General features: G+C 42.7%; 1 long non-coding RNA gene across 2 annotated transcripts; it reads right to left on the bottom strand.

The window, feature by feature from the left end:
- Positions 1 to 16,165: 16,165 nt before the first annotated feature.
- LOC117194728 lies at positions 16,166 to 17,554 on the bottom strand. 2 transcript variants are annotated; one of them, XR_004474890.1, is made up of 4 exons: positions 17,133 to 17,554; positions 16,828 to 17,074; positions 16,714 to 16,759; positions 16,167 to 16,380 (listed from the first exon to the last, which is right to left on the bottom strand). It is a non-coding gene; the product is annotated as an uncharacterized LOC117194728 (long non-coding RNA). The 2 variants fall into 2 exon arrangements; XR_004474889.1 differs by having other exon boundaries at positions 16,166 to 16,380; positions 16,714 to 17,074.
- Positions 17,555 to 24,927: the final 7,373 nt, after the last annotated feature.

Below are 24,927 nucleotides of genomic sequence, written 5' to 3'. Positions count from 1 at the left end.
TGAGTTTCAATTAAGACCGAGAATCAGGAGATTTACCCAGGAAAGCAGTGTAAAGAAAAACCTAGCTGGTATGTCCGTGATTAGTTTGGAAAGTGTTCGTGGTAATATATATATATAAGAATTTGTGTTATAGGACGGCGGCCCGTAGCCACGGTACTGCTCGTGCGATCATCAGTTGCATAAGAGGGCATATACGGTGTGGTCTACGAGAGTGGTGTGGCGGATCGAAAAGACAAGAAGTGAACCCGCGGGAAAACACCGAACAGCGAGACCTGCAGCTTGGAGTTGTCTGTCGAAAGCCTCAACAACCGTGTGGATGCACGGCGAAAACCAAGAGGCGCCTCCGGAACTTTATTTTTTTGGCGTCATTGATGTCACCCGTTATCGAGCCTCCAATGAAAGTGTAGTCCGCAGACCGACGTCGAATCGGATCGGCAACCTGAAGTCAAGCTAAGGAGCTAATGTACCCCATCGTCAACTGATTTAGCTGCGCCAGCGACACCCAATAATGAACTCGAATTGATTGCATTATTGTTGGATTCTTCCGGAGGCGCAGTCCTACTAAGCCTGGCTGACATGTCTCTCGACCACGTCAATAGAGGATCGTAGTTACTCATTGATGTAACACACGCCCCCTTTTTCCTCTAGATTTCATGTGTGTAGGGGCCGAATTTGGGGAAAGAGTATGAAACATCACGGATAAGCACAGTTTTCTTTTGGTAATGCTTAAAAGTGCAGATACTTAGTAACTTCGAAAGTGGATCGTAAGCTGCAAGCTTTCCGAAAAGCTTTCTAAAGAGAGTCGGCGCGCAGCGCACGCATTTAAGCGAAAGACGTCACGTTTACCTTGACCCAAGAGAGTAGCGTAGCGTAGGGAGAGTATAGATTAAAAGCTTGAATAAATAAATATATATATATATATATAGTTAAATATCCGCAACTCGAAATTTAGTTTTTAAAAAAGATTTTATTTTTAGTACTTAATTTCTTTATGTCACAAGATTGGTTGAATTCCCCGACTTAACTTTACGTCTGCTTGTCTCAAACGGAACTGATCTCTCTGCTGCTGGCTAGTTTCCATGAGCCCTTCTCTTGGAACTCCCGACTCTGGCTTCGGGCGTTGATTTCCTCGGCTGCATCTTCGTGTCGGTGGCGTACGTGCCTGGATCGATATTTGGGGATGCGTCGGCTTTGATGAAAGGCATCCACTGCTGGCGATCGGTGTTGCATTACATGACGGAGCTAGGAATGTGATACTCCTTGGTTTTATGTCTAGCTTTGATTGGTCCTCATGAGTGGCGTGATTCTAAAGAATCGATTTCGCGAGAGTGGCGTGATTCTAATGTTGATGAAACAATGTGGTCCATTGTTTATATTATGGGGGCCCTAGCTTGGAGTATGGGAAGAAACAGTTATTGATTCTTGAGTGGGGTCCTGTTACTTGTGTGGATGGGGTGGATGAATTGTACATAAACATAATGTGTATGAGATGTGGGGAATTATGGATATGTCACTCCCCCAACGTTTGTTATTAGCCTGTCCCTAGGCGATTACCCTCGGGTATAGTGACGGGGTGTCAAGTGCGGTGGCTGAGGTTGGTTCCTCTTCTGCTTCTATTATAGGGTTAATACATTTAACCGTTACTCTGTTAGAAGTTTTCTTAAATTTAACAGCTACATAACTTAGTAGTACTAATATAATTATGACAAATGAAATTAGTAGACTTATTTGTAATAGGTTACTATATTTGGTGTATTGCATAATTATTTCATTAGTTTGGACATACGACAGTGGTTTTATTTTAGTTATGTTGTTGTTGACATAAACATTCTGGGCAAAATCTAACATTGTGTTTGATATTGTAAATTCATTTAATTGGATTGAACAGTTGTAGATTTTTATAATGGTATTTCCTTCCGCTATGATTTCTTGGTTTACACAATTCTGGTTTAGCGTTGTTTTTGGAAGATTCCATGTGATTAGTATATTGGGTTCAATAAAGTTTATTTGAAAGTTTTGAAAAGTTTTGGAATATGGACATTTAGTGGGAATTTGCATTAAAATTCCTTTTATACAATTGTCATTGGTTTTCAATCTAGTTTCTTTAACAAATACTTCTTCATTTTTTATGTAGTACTTGTCGTATGTCATATCTGTTAACATGTTATTTTATTCGTCTGGATACGGAACGATTTTATAGATTGGTACTTTTGTAATGTCTTTGAGAATGTTGGAAATTATTAGAATTTCGTTGGTATCGGATTTTAGCCATGTGGAGGTTTTTATATTTAGTATTTTCTCAGAATTTATTTGTTCCAGGTAGTCTTGTTTTAATAATTTTGGATTAAATATACCGAGCCAAGTTAATTGCATACCTAGTTCTATATCTTCGATATATTCTGTGAAATGTTGTAGATTGAATATCAAAATTTCTATTTGTTGATTCCTGTCGTTTTCTTCATTTAGTTTGTTTATAACGTTTATTCCGCTATTAACTGCATATATTACCAAATTTAGTTCATTCATTTGAATGCTATGGCTGGCTAAATTTTCTATTTTTTGTTCCAAATCGACTTTATCTTCCTGATCTAGTGTTCCAAAGAGATATTTGTAGGCTGTTCCTACTATATTGATTAGGCCTCTTTTATTTCTTTTGGTTATTTTTAGCCCGTTCATTTCTCTTTTTGCAATTTTTCTACTAGATATTTTATTTGGATTATGTCCTGGAATTAAGTGGCTTGCATTAATAAATTTTGGTATAGTTCTTCGGTTTTAGTTACATTAACAGTTAGATAATGGTATTCGTAATTGATAGGTATGTTAATCGATCCAGTTTTGAATATCATATATCCGTTTTGGGATTTTATAGGATTTATTTCTATGTTTTGGCCCTGTGCCATTACGATGGTAATTATGAGGAAGATGAGGATTTTAATTGTGTTGAAGTTCGCCGATTCCATTAACTTCCTCGGTTTCTCTGGAATTATTATATTTGCTTCTATTAGATTTCTTCTTTTTCTTGAATTTTGATTTATAATGAGTTATTTTCCTACCCCTATTCTTTTCTTCATAATGTTTTTCGTCAACCTGTCTAATTTCGCCCGTCCTTTTGAAAGGATTTGTTACCTTAGACTTAACTAGAGGTGATAGTTTATAGCGGGTATCTACTTCATACTCTATGCGGTTTTTATTTAATTGAGTGATTTTATTCACTTTATTTAGTTGGGTGTCATAATCAGGTGAGCCTGCATAAATGAATATATCAGCTGGTGTCCTATTTGTGGTATTATGTTTGGTTTTATGATTATAAGTATAAAGAATTAATTCAAACTTCGTGAATCTATCATCTGGGTTATCCTCGCTAGATATTATTCTTAATTTTTCATTTACTGTTTTATGAAATCTTTCTACGTCAGATATTCCATTTTTGCTGGAAGTGATCTCTATTTTGACGTTTTCCGCATTCAGCCATGCCAGCAATGCTGTGCACATAAAAGCTGAATCTTTATCGGCTTTGATTTCAATTGGTTTGCCCATCTCGTTAAAAACTTTCATGATGGCTCTTTTTGCTTCTAACCAGTCACGACTTTTTACTTCTACAAGAGTGGCAAACTTCGAGTATACGTCAATACATGATAGGAACTGTTGGTTACCAACCATATAGAAATCTATGACGCATTTCTCTCTGATGTTCAGTATTTCCGGTGTAGTTTCAAATGCCAACTTCGTATTTCTATGCTCTGTTTTGGCAATATTACAAGTAGGAGGACATTCGTTTATGATGTTTTGGATTTGTTTTTGATAATCCGGGTAATAGTATTTTCCCCTAAACCAATTGACGGTTTTCTCTATCCCTGGATGGAGTAAGCCTTTATGATTCTTTAATATGGTTTCTTTAAATTCAGCGTAATTCTGAATATCTAGGAGTTTCGTGCTTGATTTAATAGCTTTGGTTATATTGTTAGAATTAATGATTTCTAAATAGGCTTTTTGGAATGGAGGAAAATCTATTTCGTTATGGAAATATAATGCTCTCTTTTTGGTGCATAGATATTCCTTTATTATATCCTTAGCTAAGGTGTTAGTCATTTCCTTATACGTGATCTTGATGATTAGCTTGTGAAAATAACGAATTGTTTCTACTTTATCTTTATTGCCTTTTATTAGCTCAATTTGCCGATTGTAATAGTTAATTGGTCTTTCCGTGATAGCAATGTGATTTAGATTGTCTTCCTGTGCGCTATGTACAGTTGCACCAACGCTATTGGAAGCTTCTCCAAGGAGATTTTCATTAATCTTTACCCTTGATAAGGCATCAGCTACATGATTTTCTTTGCCTGGTAGATATTTCATTTTAAAATCAAACTCATTCAGTTTTATTTTCCACCTTTGTAATTTCATAGTTGGCTCCTTGAGGTTGTTCAACCAAATCAAGGGTTTATGATCGCTTTGTATCTCGAATGTTCTACCGAACAGGTATGAACGGAAATACTTGGTTGCCCATACGATCGCTAATAATTCCTTTTCGATGGCTGAATAGTTTATTTCATGTTCATTTAGGGTTCTGCTAGCGTAGCAGATTGGTTTGTGTTCTTGTGACAAAACCGCTCCCAATGCTATGTGTTCAGGCCAGCAGCAGACAATTGCCGCGCACTGTGCCAACTTCGTGCGCTCCGGTCTCAACTCGCTCTCGCGCGCTCGGAGGGGCGCTCGGGAGACTTAACGACCCACGATCCACCCGGCGCTCAAGCCATCATGGAGCATAGATCGTAAGGCCTAGTTTTAGTTACGTTTCCCACCCCGCTACAAGCTGTCGTCGTGCACATACGCGCACCTACAGTCCACATACATATATACCGAAATACAAGGAACATATTTATTGGAACAACTCTGACTTCTTCTTTTGGATATTTTCCCACTCGTCGCTGGAAAGCCGCTCCGGTGATCCGCCCTACTACAAACATTGGTCCTTCGAGCCGGATCTTCGCCTTCCCCATAAGGAGAAGCTTACCCCAGCCAGCATCGGCGGATCGCTCTAAGTTCAAGATAAGTAAGCCCAACACCAGTGCAGTGATTTTGTGCGAGTTTTCCATCCCAGTCCGAGTACCCGTGGCATACATATGTACATACATATGTATTCATTTCTCGCTCTAGCTCCAAATTAAACCATACTTCGTTCTGCCAACGGTTGTGGCCACCTACTTCTCCAAAGGTTTAATTTGATCCGAGCAAGCTCCTGCGGTCAACCTCCGCAACAATCATAAATTCATATGCTTGCAATTGGTTTGTTGTTTTTTTTCCATGCTCAACGCTCCATCGGTTTTCGGTTTTATAAATAGAGAAAATAAATCACTGCGTCTCCGTATTTAACTAATTATATTGCCAACAAAAATAAGACACGATCCATACATACGGCACCACATATATATTTATCTTACATATACATACATACGCTATGCGTATGCGTACGCATTTTAAAATTATACATATTGCATATAAAACGGTCATCCACCGTGTTAACCGTTGTTTTACATCTCGCCAAAAAGTTGGGTCGTCAACCCAAGCCACGGTACATAGCACTTACATCCATACGCACACAAATACAAGCAGCAGCAGCGGTGCATTCGTTTCGTTTTTCCTTTCGCTTTCGCTTCTCCACCGTTTGCTTGCGCTGTTGTTGGTGGGAGAATATTTTTCGGTGCCGCGCTTGACCGTAACGGAACGCCAAGTGTAGCGCTACCCAGCACTTCGAGGGTATATTGTTTTCAACATTCGTTTGCAACCGACTCTATATAGGGGTACCTTGTGCATCCATATCATTGCTCATCCTTATTAGTCGCTCTTGGTTGGCCCTATGTTTTTTATTTGATCGTAGTATTTTATATTTATATATTCGGGCCACGGTGCCCGACTTCTACTATATAAATACTCGCGATAAATCCCGCCAAGGCCACATAACCACGGTTCGTCGTTCACAACATCCACTTCTCCATATCCGCTCACCTGCTTTGCGATTCTGATACGCGCTATCGCAAATCCATCAGCCAACCATGCCCACTGGTGAGAAGAAATCTCGCAAGAAGTTTAGGCGGGGGAGTACGCTGAGTTTGACCCATCCACCCAGCTCCAACGGCTCAATCACTACGCCCACAGCTTCCCGTCCGCCCCCAGCTGAGCGAGGTCCGACCACGTCCAGGGCTCACACACCACATGCCTTTGAGGCCTTGTTGCTCCCCTCGGTCGTCCCTCGCACGGTTCCGAGCACTATGGCCCAATCGGTCGCCAGTTCCGCACGGTCTAAGTTTGCCTTGGCTGCAAGCAGACTGACACGCTTCGACCAGAAGCTCAGCGCTCCAGATGCTAGCAAACCAACCCGCTCGCTCTCCCAAGTCCATCGAGATCAACTCCGAAGCCTGTGGGCGAAGGTGGACGCGGAGTTCGAGGCCTGTGTGAAGGCGATAACGGAAGTAGATCCAGAGGGGGCAGCTGACGTCCAGGGGATGTACGATGACTGCTACGCGGTCTACGCGCAATGCCTTGCCGAACTGAACGATATGCTCGAACCCCCGACTGTCCCTCACACGCCTCAACTGGCCATTCAAGTGCCGACTTCCGGCGGTTGCCGTCTTCCTCCATGTGACACTGATGTTTTCAGTGGGGACTACCAGCAGTGGCCCACGTTCCGAGACCTGTTCACCGCCATATATATAGAGAACCCGAGGTTGGCTCCAGTAGAAAAACTGTTCCACCTCAACAAAAAAACAAGCGGTGAGGCCCACGACATAGTGGCACAGGCTCCACTCACGAACGAAGGGTTCGCGTCCGCATGGAGCGCCCTCCGTGAGCGTTTCCAAAACAAGAGGCTGATATTCAAAGCCCAGCTGAAGATCTTTTTCAGTCTGCCCCAAATCCGCACCGAGTCAGCTGCAGCGCTAAAAGAGCTTCAGAGGGCCGTCCACAAGTGCCTTACGACACTCAACCACTCCGAGGTCTCCACAGACAGCATTTTCGCTGACGGAGTGTTAGTGTACCTCATATCCGCGAAGTTGCCGAAAGCGACTTTGGAGCTTTGGGAGCAGTCCGTGACACACAAGTCCGAAATTCCCACCTGGCACGCTATGGACAAGTTCCTGGCGGAGCGGTACCTGTCTCTCGAGGTGACCGATGATGGCCATCCAGGCATGGAGACTCAGGCCCACTCCAGGGCGAGTCTACCCATGTCAGAGAGTTCAATGGGCAATCCAAACCCATTCCGTTCCCAAGGCAGCCCTGTTTCAAGGCGGGTTCACTCGTTCGGAAGAACTGTGGATCCGAAGCGGAGAACGTGTGATCTTTGCTCCAAAGAGAACCATCCGATCCGGGTATGCTCTCAATTCCTTCAGATGAGACCTGATGCTCGTTCCAGCTATATTAAGCAAAAAATGCTTTGCTTAAACTGTTTCGCAAGAGGTCACCAGATTCGTGAATGCCAAAGCGCCCACAACTGCAACACGTGTGGAGACCGGCATCATACGCTGCTGCACCATGGCACTTCAGTTTCCAGCCAATCCGTGCCCACCTCCGTACCACTTCCGACTCCTGCCGAAGCTCAGCCTAGCGTTCAGAACTATTTCGCCTCCGGCAAGAGGGCGGTACTCCTGGGCACGGCTATTATTAATATTTGCCACTTGGGGACAAACTTTCGCGCCCGCGCTCTAATCGACCCGGGCTCCGAGGCGACGTTCATTACGGAACGTCTCTTCCAGATCATTAAGTTGCCATTCCGACTCGCCCAGGCACAGGTCTCGGGCCTCAATCAGACCATATCCGCTCAGTCCAAGAAGCTCTGCCATTTTTCATCCGCTCCCCGACTAAGCCAGACTTACACTTGGACGCCACAGCCTATGTCCTGCCGGAACTATCAGGCAGCCTTCCCTCCCATCCGATCCCGCAACACTCGTTGCGAGACTTGCCGAACCTGCCATGGGCAGACCCGACATTTTACGCAAGCTCACAAATAGATGTCCTGATTGGTGCCGACATCCTTCCATCCATCCTCTTGAGCGGCTCACAGACGAACATCTGTGGATCTCTCCTCGGACAGGAGACCATTTTCGGATGGGTATATACGGTACAAGGCAGGGTCGCATCCTTCTCCACGCAAATTTCCACCGAGCTAGAGACTCCGTCAGCCGTCAGCCATCGGGTGCTACAGGGGGACAAACGGATGACGGGCCGGCTAGCACAACTGTGAACTCGGAACTGAGGCGCAGCCGCTCCGGTTAGTAATACCCGGTGCGGTCTGCGTCTCACACCCCCCCCCCCCCCCCCACCCCCCTAGGACACAGAGGGTTGCGAGCGAACCGTCACCCGCCGTAACTGTGCACACCGGTGGAAGTGCGACTATACTCTCCCCGTGAGGGCGGCTGGAAACAGGTCCTAGCACGGTCATGTCTCTGCTAGGATGCTGGCGAATGGTAGTCGGGCGGAGAATGAAAACTCTCAGAGAAATTACCCCAATCCAAGGTGACACTGTTATAAGCCGAGGGATGCATGGCCGGGGGGGTGCCCGGTCGCTAATATGCGGACTCTGGATACCTGCCGACCTCCAGTTTAAATCAGGCTTCCCGGGCAAGCGGGCTATGCCTCGGGTGACCATCCCCTTCCCGCCTACTCGTGGGAACTACTATGCCAAATAATAAACTTATAAAAACCAACGAAGCCGCAAAGGAGCTCGGTACTCCTCTTAAAGTACCGGAGGGACAAGCCAATCCCTCTGCACCAGCGCCTGGGAAACCGGGTCCAAAGAAGACGGGGAAGGAGACTGAGTCGGTCCACCGTGTTCAGGCAGCAGCCGCAGCGAAGGGGGTCCCGAAAAGCCAATCGTGTCCTTCCAAGTCGGGTGGCTCCAAGGGCGAAGCGGTAACGCGGGTGGCTGCCAAGCAGAGCGTAATCGCGGCTGGTAAGCGCACCGGGACCGAAGAACCCATGGGAGCCCCGGCGGGCAGCGTCTCTGCACCACGGGGTGGAAAGCCGTCGTACCAGGACAGGATACGAGCGGCTTTCATCCTGTCCAACGAAGACCCGAACTTCAAGGCGTCAGCCGAAAGAAAGGAGCAGAGGCTGTGGGCCTGCTCAATCCTTCCACTGTTCCAGCCAGCCAAAGCCGGAAAGGGCGCAGCCAAGGCCGCCAACAAGCGGCAACGCTCAGCGGAGGACCCCGCAAATCAGCCAGGCCAAGCCCAGCAAGCCAAGCGGGTGAAGACCCACTCACGAACCGGTCGTTCGCTGAGGTGGCGAGGGGCAGGACCCTGATCGGTGTCCTGGACAGGGGCGCCGAGGACGGCCATGTCCCTCGTGATAAGTGGCACCTGGTGGAGAACGAGCTCCAGGACCGGTTCCTACTGGAACTGGAGGAGAACGGCGGACCACCGCCAAAGTGTGAGGACGCAGGGTGGCATCAAGGCAAGGTGAAAGCCATCGCCTGCCAAGACGCTCGCTCTGCGGCCCTCTACATGAAGGCGGTGGCGGCCCTAAAAGAGGTCTATCCAGGGGCGAAACTGGAGGCCGTGAAGTGGGAAGATGTCCCTAGTCGCCCGAGAGCCAGAGCGTGGGTCTCGGCTAAGCCTGCAGAGCCTGAGAAGATCCTCAGGTTACTGCAGGTCTGCAACCCCCACCTTCCTACAGCCGATTGGAAGGTGGCAAAGGTGGAGGATATCCAAGGGCAGAGGCGCCAGATTATCCTCGTCCTAAATGAGGAATCCATTGATCTCCTCGCAAAATCGGACGGTGTAGTGGATTATGGCTACAAGAAGGTCACCATATCCACTTACAAGTCCGATCGCAAGGGCAGGCAAGCGGAGGTCGAGCCAGCCCCGGAGCTGCCGGAGATCCCGAAAGAGGGGGCCTCGTTCGAGGAAGACAACCCGGCGTCGGATGCGGCGTCCATGATGTCGGACGATATCTTGGACGACTACGCGTTCGACGAGAGCGACCTAGCCAGAGGTCTCAGCCACATCGTTGTCGGGGATGTAGCGTGCAGGTGTGGGATAGCTGTCGTTTACCCATACTAGTATGAAGAGATTTCGTGTGCACCTCTAGCTATGCTCTGACTAAGCTCGCCGGATTGTCGGGGTTCGTTCTACTCTCTCCTATCACATACTGACACACACTCGCATAATGTTTTAGGTGCACATTTAAAAATAATAAAATAATAATAAAAAAAAAGAAGAACCAAACATAAAACTAACAACAGAATCCAGGTTTAACCGGAGCCAGGAATTGGTTATGGGACTAACAAGTTGGTTGTGGAAAGTGTGGACATACTTATCAATTACTCTACTCAAATGATGAGAAACTCCGGTGTAAGTGAGTATCTCTATCTTCTCTACCCTCCCGACCTATGCTATACAGGTAACCTGACCGTATAGACCCTTGAATAACGTTAAACAGTTATCATCCCACCACTTCGATCATGCCTTTCTGAGGGCGGAGTACTGAATTTAGAACATATTAGGGTTGTACTTCAAAATCAATATCATTATATATATATATATTTCAATAAATCCCTAATCATATAACTAAATTCTTGGGGGGGGGGGGTTTTCTTAACTTATAATTAAATCCATTTTTGTTGTGTCTCGATAGCTTAATATATTAGTAAGGAATTGCGAAGAAATATTAAGAAAAATAAAGATTTAAAAATGACCATCATATATGGGTAACAGATTCTAAAGGGGTGAGAGGTACCAATACATTATGGTTACGGATTTATAAAGGGAATATCAATAGAAAATTACATGTAACACGCAGGTTACTTCCCAGCTCAGTGCATATATGTACTTGTTCTTATTTACAAACTCACAGCGCTTTTGGTAGGCTAGTACCGCTTTTTCCATTTGTGATCGTTGAGCTCAATGATGACGTTGGTGCATAATTCTAAGGAAAGGAAAAGATATTTAATACGAGTATATGTGCACATGAGCGTACTAGATTGTACTGCTTTGTAATCTCAAGGAAAATTAATGTTGCTCTCATACCCATTAGTTTCCAAAAACCATTATGTTGGCTGTGTTACATAACTAACTATAAAACTGTATACATCGTGTGACGAAAGAGAATGGTTTTTAGCCTGGCACATGAAATCTAGAGGAAAAAGGGGCTTGTGTTACATCCACGAGTAACTATGGTCCTCTATTGCCGTGATCGAGAGACATGTCAGCCAGGCTGAGTAGGACTGCGCCTCCGGAAGAATCCAACAATAATGCAATCAATTCGAGTTCATTATTGGGTGTCGCTGGCGCAGCTAAATCACTTGAAGATGGGGTAAATTAACTCCTTAGCTGGGCTTCAGGTTGCCGATCAAATTTGACGTCGGTCTGCGGACTACACTCTCATTGGAGGCTCGATAAACGGGTGGCGTCAACGGCGCCAAAAATAAGGGTCCGGAGGCGCCTCTTGGTTTTCGCCGTGCATCCACACGGTTGTTGAGGCTTTCGACGGACAACGTCAAGCTGCAGGTTTCGCTGCTCGGTGCCTCCCGCGGGTTTACTACTTGTCTTATCAATCCACCGGCAACACTCCTCTCATAGACCACACCGTATATGCACTCCTATGCGACTGATGATCGCACGAGCGGTACCGTGGCTACGGGCCGCCGTCCTATAACACAAATTCATATATATATATTTTACCACGAACACTTTCCAAATTAATCACGGACATACCAGCTATGTTTTCTTTTCTTTACACTGCTTTCCTGGTTAATTACTCCTGATTCTGGGTCTTTATTGAACTCGGTTCACGAGGTATGGCGTAGTTGCCAGAACTGTTCGTTGGCTAAATATATATATATATATATATTTATTTATTCCCGAGTATAGCACAAACACGTCCGCTTTAATCAATCGATTCTTTGTCAATACTCCAGCCCAACTTCTGCAAGTTCAGCCAAGCGGTACCGAACCAAAAGCTCGAAGATCGGATGATATTTGGGGAATTTTAACTGCATAATCGGATGATCTTAGGAACTTTAACTGCATAATCGGATGATGTTGGGAATTTAAACTGCATAATCGGATGATCTTTCGCCCATTTGAGCGAACTTTTGGGCAAGCTTTTAATCTATGCTCTCCCTACGCTACGCTACTCTCTTGGGTCAAGGTAAACGTGACGTCTTTCGCTTAAATGCGTGCGCTGCGCGCCGACTCTCTTTAGAAAGCTTTTCGGAAAGCTTGCAGCTTACGATCCACTTTCGGAGTTACTATGTCTCTGCACTTTTAAGCATTACCAAAAGAAAACTATGCTTATCCGTGATGTTCTACACTCGTTCCCTTAATTCGGCCCCTACACCACAGTTGAAGACGTAATTGTTCTCACAATGAGACTTAAACTGAAGAAGGCCATTTACTAAGGTTTAAGCTGAATATCTTTCAAGTGATAGACTCCTAAGTTTTTCTTATCTTCGCTAGCTAATTGGTAATACATTGTCCCCACTCGGCGAATAACCTTGGCTGATATAAACACAGGCGCCAGCTTAGCGCTGAACTTTTTTAAAGCGTTGCTCTGACAAAAATTCCGGGCATACACGACGTCTCCGACTTTAAGTTGACGGACCCGGCTACGTAAGTTGTATGTCCTCGCATTCTGCTCGTGTGATTCAGCTACCTTTTGTTGGGCGGCTTGTCGACATACTTGTACTACCTTTGGATATTCGACTCTGGTGTCATCCGATCCCAGATCCCAGAAACTTTCTGAGTTCTTTCACCGAACGAGGTGGGAGAAAATTTCTGATGGCGGAGACCTTTTCTGTATCTACCTTAATGCAACCTTTACCTATTACATAACCAAGATAACGAACTTCAGGAACACACCAGCGACATTTGTCTAAGTTCAACGTCAGGCCTGCATTTCTCAACACAGTGGACATTTCTGTCAACAGTCCAAGGTGATCCTCAAATGTTTCACTAACCAACAACAAATCATCAAGATAGACAAAGACTCTATTCTTGAAATGGGGTGGAATAATCATGTCCATTAATCGACACATTGTTTGTGCAGCGTTCGTAAGTCCAAAAGGCATGACTCTGAATCTATACAAAAGGCGATTTGGTACAGTGAAGGCTGTTAGATCTCTACAAGATTCTTTCAGATTTATTTGCCAAAAGGCGTGCTTCAGATCTAAAGATGAAATAAATTCTGCTTTCGGTAACCTCGATAAAATACCATTTATCTTGGGTTGTGGATAAGCATCTAGACACATACGAAATCTGATACCCTTTTGTACTACTGAAACGGGACTACTCCAAGAACAAGTTGGCGGTGCTACTTCTATGACTCCTAAACAAAGCATATCATCGATTTCCGCATGAATCCGTTTTTCCACAGCCGGGGATACTGAAAAATATCTCTGTTTTATTGGTTTTGCCGATGGAAGTAATTCGATTGAATGCTCTAACATGGACGTTTTCCCCAAGCCTTCCGTATTAAAATCTGGGAACAAAGCCACAACCTTTTCCACGCGTTGTTGTTGCTCGGCATTTAACAATTCTGGCAATTCAATCTCATTTATTGACAAAGTTTTCGCTAGTTTCTCCATCAGGCCAAAAGTATTCCAAAAATTCATTCCCAGATAAAGGTTTTGTTTCAAATCAGGAATTATATATAAGGTTAACAATCTAGTCTGATTCCTAAAGCTTACTTCAGTTTCTACGTAACCAAGAATGTTGTATTTTTGTCCTCCAGCTGTTTCAACTTGCGACTTGCTTGCAATATAGGGCCTATTCTTGCTTATAAATTCCTTTGCAGCTTCCCCACTAAGGCATGAAACTGATGCACCAGAATCTAATAATCCTCCATAAGTCTTACCAAATATATCTATTTCTACAAATGGTCTAATATCCTTTTTTATATCAACAATCGAATCTAGACTCAGCGATATACCCCTCATTCTATCTTTAACTTTTCTTATAAAGTTACGAAAACGAACGGTATTTCTCTTAGCTCGGACACAACTGGGTTTTTTAACTAAATCGCTACCAAATATTTGTTCTCTTATTTCTTCATAGTTTCGAAGTCTTATATGATACGGGACTATTGGATATAATTTACCTTGAATATTTTTAGAATTTAAATATTTAGGAATTATATTGACTTTCGGACAGTAAGAAGAAGAATGCTCTTTATTTAATGTTGAGGATTTGAGCGGTAACTGCTGTTCTTGTTGCCGCTCAACCGTCGGTTTTCCTGACAGGTTTCACAATTTGGTCTTATTATATTTTCAGCTCCGCAACCTAAGCAAAATATCTTCTTATCAGATTGGCAATCTGCGTGTTTATGGCCAAACCTGCGACAATTCCAGCATTGAATCTCTTCTAAGGCTCTAGTTCTTTTTAGTTCGCAAATTTCTTGCTCTCCTAGATGGTTATCTGCACGTTCTTGGTCATACTCCAATGCATTAATTTGCTTTCGTGTGTTTGCTTTCGGGTTAGCGGTGTTATACTCCTCACTAAAAGCTTCTCGTCTAAGGACTAATTTTCTCAACTGGCTAACCGAATTGATTTCTATATAGAACAACTCCTTTCTCATAAACGGTCTCAGATTTCGTTTCAGAATTGACGTTAGTTGACTCTCGCTAATAGGGTATTGTAAGCGATCTACTAAATGCATAACTCCGTTATGAAATTCATCAAAACTTTCGCTGATTTGCTGCTTGCGATCTCTTATCAATTCTCTCACGTCATCGTCAGATAGCGGTTCCAGAAAATAGGATTTCAGCGACTTACAAAGATCGGACCAGTTTACTCTGTCTACAGTGCGTCTGTATCTCCAGAACCATTCACTTGCTCGGCCACTAAAGAGAATATGAATGTGTTCGCACAACACTTCAAAGTTTCCTCGTAAGCTATCATTTGTCAAAGCTGTAATCATGTATATGAACTTCCCTACCGGCATACCATTGCGTGAGCCATTATACTGCACTTTCCAGCTACTAATCAAATTTGCTACTTTTCCCACATCGCGACTTAGATTGAAACTACCATTTCTCTCCGGTAGATTGTTACTATTTCTATATTCATTGGGTATGAAGGTGGGTACGTCTCTTTCTAGATTAAGTGACGAAGCTCTAGTAGTTCTTCTTCCCCAATCAGATTCATTGTTATTTCCATTATCATCTGCATTGGTATGGAAGTTAGGTATTGCATCCGTTCTTCCTGCCCTGTCTGTTGTTAACTTAGAAATTTGACGAGACAGTTCCGAGATCATGGACTGCATTTGACTAATTTGCGAAGTTATTCGATGATCTACCTGTGATACTATTCTCTGCTCTAAGAAACCTACATCTTGGTATGGGTTATCCGCAGAAGCAGAATTAGACAATACGTTACTGTTATCCTCGAGATCTACTATCTCATTTGATTGCTGCGACTGTCTCTTTTTCTTCTTTTGACTATTAGTTAACAGAATCCTCTCCAAACTATTTGTTTCCAGGTTCAGATTGTGGTCGGCAACATTTTCGGAAAGAACCTCTAATAAACTGTTTCTTGTAACATTGTTTTGACATGTTGGGCAAGATCGCGACTTATCAAGCCAATTCAAAATGCATGTTCTATGGAAAATATGTTTACATCGTGTTATGAGTTTTAAATCCAATGAAATCATTGGGTGTGAACAGACTCTGCAAACCTGTTCATTATTTGTGGATGTGGTCATATCTAAGCTTCGTCTTACGGCCATGGTGCACACATAAATCAATCTTTAAGAATTTTACCGAATAAATGCTCGAAAATGTCAAATTCACTCCAAAAATAAACTATACGGATCAAGGGTATTGAGATTTGGAACATACAAAGATTATGGCAATACATATCACACCATGACTTGATCCCAAAATATAATATTAAAAAAAAATATTGTCGTCAACAAGAGCTGAAGCTTCAAAAAAAAAAATATACCAATTGTTCCGGGCAGCAAGATTTAATGACTAGCATTCTAAATCTTAAAGATTTCCACAGACATTAATACAATTTTCTTCCACTTAGCTCCTGGCACGCATATAGACCCGATGCTCCCTCATCGTTTCGGACAGAATGGACTGTGACTTGCACCAACCATTGCAGTTTTCCAGAAAGGAAACAAAAGCAAAAATTCTATATGCTGACAATAACTGAGACACAAAGTTTTGTTACTGTTGTTGTTGTATCGTGCCCCACGTTGGGCGCCACTTTTGTAATGTGTCCCGGTGTTCTGGTGTGGTAGCTTTCGAGACGCATTCCACAAACTAGACAACTTGCATAGATGTTATGGTTAGCACTGTGTGGGATCTTTCGGCTAGGGCTCGTCGGATGGGGGGGATCTTTCAGTTGTTCCAGCTAAACACATACAAGAGATTCTGGTGCTAACCTGGCCGTTAGGTGTTATACAAATCAAATCAATAGTGCCATATGCATGGCCGCACGGAGTTAGGTCTTGTAATCTCCGCGTTTACCCACCCTACCATGTTAACTCTGCTCGCCTATATATGTTCCCCCTTCCCAATACCCCTGTATAGTTATTCTACTCCAATTTCATGTTGATCAATCTTCAGTGTATTTTCATATTTTAACTCCACTCCAACTAACTACAGCAACTTAATTTTAGGGGTTTTTTTTATATATATAAAGAGGAAAAAAGTTTAGAAGACCAAATCAAATTATAAGCAAAGCGGTGTTTTTCTTTCTTTTAGTGGTAGCTTACGTTTGGTTTTCCATCGCTGCAACAGGCCTGCATGCATTGATGTGTCCTAGATTAGATTATAATGTACAAAATTTAAATGCAAAAAAAAATAATAATAATAGCAATAGTAGCTACGGTTGAATTCAGTGTGTGTGTGTGTGTGTCAATCCTTTTCCTTGAAGACATCCGATATGGATATGTCTGTGCCTATCCAGGCCACGACATAGAATTTCAGAGGCAACTGTATGTCCTCTGCCAAGGTCAAAAATAAGGTTGATCGCAAATTTTCGTTGTGCGGCAGAAGTTTGACCTCCGTTGGATAACTTTCGTCAATATTAAATTACACTGGAGAAACCGAGATCGACTGGCAAAGCTCAGACCCCTTTTGGCGAAGAAAAATTTTATCAGCCACATGTCAAAGCGGGGGGTTATGTAATTACCGTTTGGGGCTTGAAACCGGGTTTATCTTTGGAGAACCACAGATTTTTCGGCTTTTCGGCACACTGATCTTAATTTTTTGGGGCAGCTTGGCATGTGCACCCTACTTTCGACGATTTATTGATTTCAATTTTTCTTTTTTTTTCACACACGTGTATAACCTTTTATTCTTTTCTTTTCTTTTATCTCGCCGTACCACCAAACTGACCTTCCACAATTTAGTTCCATGGATCGAATGATCCAGCGCTTGAGCTTTGATTTTGATTCTTCATCCCATTCTAAAGCACAAGGGCTAGATAACCCACCAAGATAACCCAAAGCTCGCTCTCTCGTCAAAAGCTTTCGCTTTATTCCCGTTTATTCCCTTGCATGCAGATAAGCTACAGCTCTGTGCACACAAATAAGTCCATCCAAATATGGGCCGTCACACCTTCGCTAAGGTGTTAGTCATTTCCTTATACGTGATCTTGATAATTAGCTTGTGAAAATAACGAATTGTTTCTACCTTATCTTCATTGCCTTTTATTAGCTCAATTTGCCGATTGTAATAGTTAATTGGTCTTTCCGTGATAGCAATGTGATTTAGATTGTCTTCCTGTGCGCTATGTACAGTTGCACCAACGCTATTGGAAGCTTCTCCAAGGAGATTTTCATTAATCTTTACCCTTGATAAGGCATCAGCTACATGATTTTCTTTGCCTGGTAGATATTTCATTTTAAAATCAAACTCATTCAGTTTTATTTTCCACCTTTGTAATTTCATATTTGGCTCCTTGAGGTTGTTCAACCAAATCAAGGGTTTATGATCGCTTTGTATCTCGAATGTTCTACCGAACAGGTATGAACGGAAATACTTGGTTGCCCATACGATCGCTAATAATTCCTTTTCGATGACTGAATAGTTTATTTCATGTTCATTTAGGGTTCTGCTAGCGTAGCAGATCGGTTTGTGTTCTTGTGACAAAACCGCTCCCAATGCTATGTTACTAGCGTCGGTTGTTACCGTGAACATTTTGTCAAAGACTGAGTGTCATGGGTTTTGCTATGTTTGCAAAATTAGGAATGAATTTCCTGTAGAACCCGCACAGACCTAAGAATGACTTTATTTGTTTAGTCGTTTCTGGTATTGGAAATTTGACAATGGCAGAGATTTTGCATGGATTTGGTACTATTCCTTCAGTAGTGACTACATGACCTAGGAATTCAGTTTCCTTTTTCATGAATTCACATTTATCCATTTGTAGCTTCAAGTTGGCGTCTCTCAACTTTCCAAATACTCTCCTTAGTGACAACAAGTGTTCTTCCAATGAAGTGGAAAATATAATGATGTCATCTAAGTATACAAAGCAATCTTTGAAGATTAACTCTTCTAGCAGATGTTCATACATCTTTGGAAGGTAGCTGGGGCAGTGGTTAGCCCAAAGGGCATACGAGTGAACTCGTAATGTCCATGCTTAGTGGAGAACGCAGTTTTGGGGATTGAGCTAGGTTCCATGGGTATTTGATGGAAACCTTTTGCTAAATCGATTGTCGTAAAATACTGACATTTACCTAGTTTGTCTAGGATTTCATCCATTCGTGGAGTTGGGAATTTGTCCTTAACTGTTATTTCATTTAGACTTCTATAGTCTACTACCATTCGATATTTTTGCTTTCCTGAAGCATCTATCTTCTTCGGAATCATAGATATGGGCGAGCAGTAAGGAGAATTCGACTTTCGAATTATTCCCTGCCTGATCATATCTTTGATTTGCTGGTTTACCTCCTGATCATGTATCTGGGCATATTTGTATGGTCGTCTGTAGACCGGGTCTTCATGTTGAGTTTTGATCTCGTGCTTGATTGTACTTGTGAAAGTCAAATTGTCACCTTCTCTGTACTGCACATCCTTAAACTTATATAAGACCTTCTTTAACTCTTCCCTCTCTTCGTCGTTTAAGAGTTCCAATCTTAATTGATTACATTCCCTTAATTCACTGTCTAGAGCGGAAGCGAAGTATTGATCTCCCTCTGGAGATGGGTCAAGGCACTTAGATGCGATCTTCTCTTCTTTTGTAGAGGGATCAGTGCACTTCTGTGCGGTCTTGCCGGCTTCAATAGCTTCTCCACTCTGAATGATTGGGTACGACCTAGCTCCTAGTGTTACAGTGTCATTTCTGTAATCGATGACGGCTTTACTTGCCATCAAGTATTCTCTTCCTAATAAAATATCATAATTTTCGGAAAAGTTATGTATGTAGAACTTTTGTTCGGACGGACATGTTTTGTTCGCATTCCTCATTATACTCTTAGTTAAACGGACAGGTCCATTGATGGTATGGACCGTAAGGTTATCGTCTTTTATCTCGGAATCTGTATAATTTTCTTTCATGATGTTGATCGATGATCCCGAGTCAGCGATACACCTTAATATTCTTTTATTAATGGTAATGTTTATATAGGGTCCTCCTCGGTTTCTTCCGAGGCGGCTTGATGAAAATTTACGTCCATCTTTGTTTTGCCACTCTGGCTCTCCCTCCCTCTTTTAGTAGGTTGGTTGGGTCCACTCCCACTAGCTTGGTTTTGAGATATTTGCTGATTGAATGGATTCTGAGCCCTACCTTGATTCAAGGAATTTTTGAACTCATTGTATAGTCCAGGATTTTGGGAATTTTGATTTTGATTTGTTCGATTAGTCTGACCTGTTCCAGATGAACTCTGAGTTTGATTGTGATAGTTAGTAGTATTATAATTTGGATAATAGTTTCCAACATTCTTTCGATTTGATTGAGACGATTTCGATTGATCTTTATTTGTACCTGAATCTGTTGTACTAGCTTCGTACAATCCTTCTTCTTGTGCTGCCTTCTTAAGATTAGACAATGTGGTAATATCTTTTCTTGCTAAGGTCATGAACATTCTGTCAGGAAGTTTTCGAGTAATGACATCTTTAATTGTGTTGTTCAAAGCGTTTTTATAAATGACATTATTTTCTGGTATGTTTTCTAAGTTTAGCTTATTGTTTATTAATAATGCTTTTATCTCTAATTCTTCTATAAACTTACGAAGACTGCCGTTGAATCTGGTGGAGTTCTTCATATGGTGTGTGATTTTTGAACTCGTTGATCAGCGCCGTCTTCAGTTCGAGCCACGTGTTGGGTTGTATCATTTGCGATATGCGTTGTGCCTCTCCTGACAGTTGGATCTCGGTCGCTCCAAATAGGATCCTTTGTTGGCGAAGATCTTCAGTTGGATATAATCCGCATACATATTCGATTCGTTTGATAAATGAGCTTAGTTGTCCAGATGAACCGTCATAGGCAGGTATTTGTCTGATCGACAGTAGTGCCTGGTTCAAGTGAATTTCGCTCAATGATAGTGGTGGTAACGCCATGTTGTTGGTGTTAATTGGGTTTTGTTTTGTTTTCAGTAGTTTTTAACTTTATTTTGGTTCACTTGTAAGTTTTTTGATTTTGTATTTAGTGTTTCACTGTTCTTGGTGGATCACTATCTCCGCTTACTTCAGTTCACTTAATTTTAGTTTTGCAAATCGTATGTGCTCGTAACACATAGGTTCTTTGGCGGATTTCACAATATTATTAACGATTCCGGAATTACGTGATCACAGTAATTAGAAATTACACATGCTGACCATTACCGAAATATAGGAGTTAATTTTAAACGAAATCCTACCGACTGCGCCAGTTAAATATCCGCAACTCGAAATTTAGTTTTTAAAAAAGATTTTATTTTTAATACTTAATTTCTTTATGTCACAAGATTGGTTGAATTCCCCGACTTAACTTTACGTCTGCTTGTCTCAAACGGAACTGATCTCTCTGCTGCTGGCTAGTTTCCATGAGCCCTTCTCTTGGAACTCCCGACTCTGGCTTCGGGCGTTGCTTTCCTCGGCTGCATCTTCGTGTCGGTGGCGTACGTGCCTGGATCGATATTTGGGGATGCGTCGGCTTTGATGAAAGGCATCCACTGCTGGCGATCGGTGTTGCATTACATGACGGAGCTAGGAATATGATACTCCTTGGTTTTAATTCTAGCTTTGATTGGTCCTCATGAGTGGCGTGATTCTAAAGAATCGATTTCTCGAGAGTGGCGTGATTCTAATGTTGATGAAACAATGTGGTCCATTGTTTATATTATGGGGGGCCCTATCTTGGAGTATGGGAAGAAACAGTTATTGATTCTTGAGTGGGGTCCTGTTACTTGTGTGGATGGGGTGGATGAATTGTACATAAACATAATGTGTATGGGATGTGGGGAATTATGGATATGTCACTATATATATTTATTTATTCCCGAGTAAACACGTCCGCTTTAATCAATCGATTCTCAGTCAATAACTCCAGCACAACTTCTGCAAGTTCAGCTAAGCGGTACCGAACCAAAAGCTCGAAGATCGGATGATATTTGGAAACTTTAACTGCATAATCGGATGATCTTAGAAACTTTAACTGTAAAATCGGATGATCTTTCGCCCAATTGAGCGACGTTTTGGTCAAGCTTTTAATCTATGCTCTCCCTACGCTACGCTACTCTCTTGGGACAAGTTAAGGGTGACGGTGAAATCGTCAAGGTGAAATGCGTGCGCTGCGCGCCGACTCTCTTTAGAAAGCTTTTCGGAAAGCTTGCAGCTTACGACCAAAAGAAAACTGTGCTTATCCGTGATGTTCCATACTCTTTCCCCAAATTCGGCCCGTACACCACAGTTGAAGACGTAATTGTTCTTACAATGAGACTTAAACTGAAGAAGGCCATTTACTAAGGTTTAAGCTGAATATCTTTACAGTGATAGACTCCTAAGTTTTTCTTATCTTCGCTAGCTAATTGGTAATACATTGTCCCCACTCGGCGAATAACCTTGGCTGATATAAACACAGGCGCCAGCTTAGCGCTGAACTTTTTTAAAGCGTTGCTCTGACAAAAAATCCGGGCATACACGACGTCTCCAACTTTAAGTTGACGGACCCGGCTACGTAAGTTGTATGTCCTCGCATTCTGCTCGTGTGATTCAGCTACCTTTTGTTGGGCGGCTTGTCGACATACTTGTACTACCTTTGGATATTCGACTCTGGTGTCATCCGATAGGAGATTTAGTCGTCTAAGTAGTTCATAATCCTTTCCGTTAAGAATCATATTCTGCCCAAAAGCAAGAAAATATGGCGAATACCCTGTGCTTCTATGGATATTGGCTCGTAACGCTGCACTAATTTCAGGTAACTTGTTGTCCCAATTAGTATGATCTTTGCCGACGTACGCTCTTATAGCCGCTAACACGGATCGGTTTAACCGTTCACTGGCATTGGCTTGCGGTGAATATATGGCAGTGCAGCGAGTTACCCCGAATCTGGTAAGAAATGACTTGAAATTCCCAGAGACAAACTGCGAACCATTATCGGTAAGTATAGTCTCAGGGACCCCGAAAGTACTAAATAACATATTTTCTAGGAAGTCACACACTTTACTTGAGGTAAACTTTTTGAGCGGACATAAGAAATGAAATTTGGTGTTGTGATCTACAATTATTAAGATACCAATATTCCCTTGCTTGGAACGCGGATACGGGCCCAACAAATCTAGATAAAGCTTTTCAAAAGGTCTTTCTGAAATCATTGGCTTACCCATTGGTGGTCTTAGCACGACATTAGCACTTTTGGTCTGGCGACAAACGTCGCATTTTGATACATAGGCTCGTATTTGTGTAACCATTTTTGGCCAAAACAAGTACCTTTTCACCTTTTCAACGGTTTTCCCAATACCACTGTGGGAAGCGTCTGGGGGGTCATGAGCCCTGGAAATTATATCGCTGGTAAGGCCTGATGGAATCCAAAGCTTCCAAGTTTGTTTATCTGCTATCTCGTCCCTGAAGATGGTTCGGTTCTTTTATATACCAAATTATCGTCAATTTTCAAATCGGGTAACTTAAGTTGATTAAGCCTTATGTGTTCTATTAGATCCATGTATTCTTTCGATTTAAACTCTGTAGAAGTAAGGTCGACTATGGGTCCGTTGCCGTTCAGCTCTCTTACCTCGGGTTCATCTTGGCGTGACAACGCGTCGGCCACTACGTTTTCGGACCCTTTTCGATGTGATATTTGAAAATTAAATCCCTGTAATTTTATAGCCCAGCGGGCCAAGCGACCTGACAAATCTTTTTGCCTCATAAGCCATTGTAGGGACGCATGGTCCGTTATAACTTGGAAATCCTGTCCTTCTACGTAAGCTCTAAACTTCTTTATTCCTTTAATCACTGCCAAGCACTCGAGTTCAGTGACCGAATAGTTTCGTTGCGCCTTGGAAAGTTTCTCGGACATAAACGCTATAGGTAATTCTATCCCTTCCTCGTTTAATTGAGCTAGTACGCAGCCCAAACCAAAGGTGCTTGCGTCACATATTAACAAAAAGGGTTTCTTAAAATCGGGGGTGGCTAGGATTGGAGCAGATGTTAAGCAGGATTTGAGTTTATTGAAAGCTTCTTCAGCTGATGCGTTCCACTTAAGTGGTTGATGCTTTTTTAGTAGTTCCGTTAAGGGGTAGCTGACGGTGGCATAGTTATCGACAAAGCGTCTGTACCATCCAGCAAGTCCTAGAAATCTCCTTATCTGTTTCACCGTTTTTGGGATCGGGAACTCCATTATGGATTTTATTTTCCCCGGATCTGTCTTTAACTGACCATAACCTATTATGAACCCCAGATATTTAATCTCCCGTATACAAAAGTTTGACTTGGCTATATTAATCGTGAGATTTGCCTTACGCAAATGCATCGCTACCTCTTGTAACAGCACCAAGTGTGAATCAAAGTCATCTGAGAGCACCAGTAAATCGTCCAAATAGACAAAAACCCGATTCCTGAGGTGTGCAGGTATCACCTGATCCATAAGTCGGCACAACGTTTGAGCGGCATTAGTTAAGCCAAACGGCATTACCTTATACTGGTAAAGCGGCCTATTGGGAATGGTAAAAGCTGTATAGTGCCGAGATTTTTCTTCCAAAGGAATCTGCCAGTATGCGTGTTTCATGTCAAGTCCCGTTATGTATTTGGCTGGTGGTAATCTACTAAGAATGCCATCAATATGTGGTAAAGGGTAGGCATCTTTGCGAGTGTTCTTATTAATTTCTCGAGAATCTAAACATAATCGATTTTTCGTACCTTTCTTAACTAAAACGCAATTGCTACTCCAGGAGCTATTCGATTCCTCGATCACGTCTAATGCCAGCATTTTCTCCACTTCGTCAAACATTAACTTTTCCTTCGCGGGTGAAATCGGCCAATGGCGTTGTTTGACTGGTCTATCGGGTACCATTTCGATCGTGTGTTGGATAGCTTTCGTACGTCCTAATCCTTCCCTTTCAAACGAAGGAAACGAATGGATCACGGATTCTAGTCTAACCTTTTGGTCTTTGCTTAGATCGTGTACTGGCGGGGATTCCGAAGCCCTGGTTTCATTTCCTACGTCTAATTCTTGTACCACCGATCTATCCGTTAAAAGTCTTGCTACAAGACCGAATTCTATCCAGAAATCAATCCCTAAATACACATTTTGTTTCAAGGCGGGTATTATGAAAAATTCTATCTCCTTAGTATGATCGCGAAAAGTTATGGGAACTGTAATTTTCGCTACTACCTTACAAGATTCATTATTGGCCGTTCGAATATTTCCGGAGCATTTCTTTGCCTTGGCGTGTTGCGCGAACGACTTAGCGGCTTCACTTCCAAGACAGCTTATCGTCGCCCCCGAATCTAGCAAGGCCATGAAGTTTTGTTCTTCTATGCTTAGTTCTATAAATAATCTGTTATCG

This window comes from Drosophila miranda, assembly GCF_003369915.1.
Source record: "Drosophila miranda strain MSH22 chromosome Y unlocalized genomic scaffold, D.miranda_PacBio2.1 Contig_Y3_pilon, whole genome shotgun sequence".
NCBI classification, from domain to species: Eukaryota; Metazoa; Arthropoda; class Insecta; order Diptera; family Drosophilidae; genus Drosophila; species Drosophila miranda.
The sequence above is the reverse complement of the archived record's forward strand: the minus strand, read 5'-3'. Positions and strand labels throughout refer to the sequence as shown.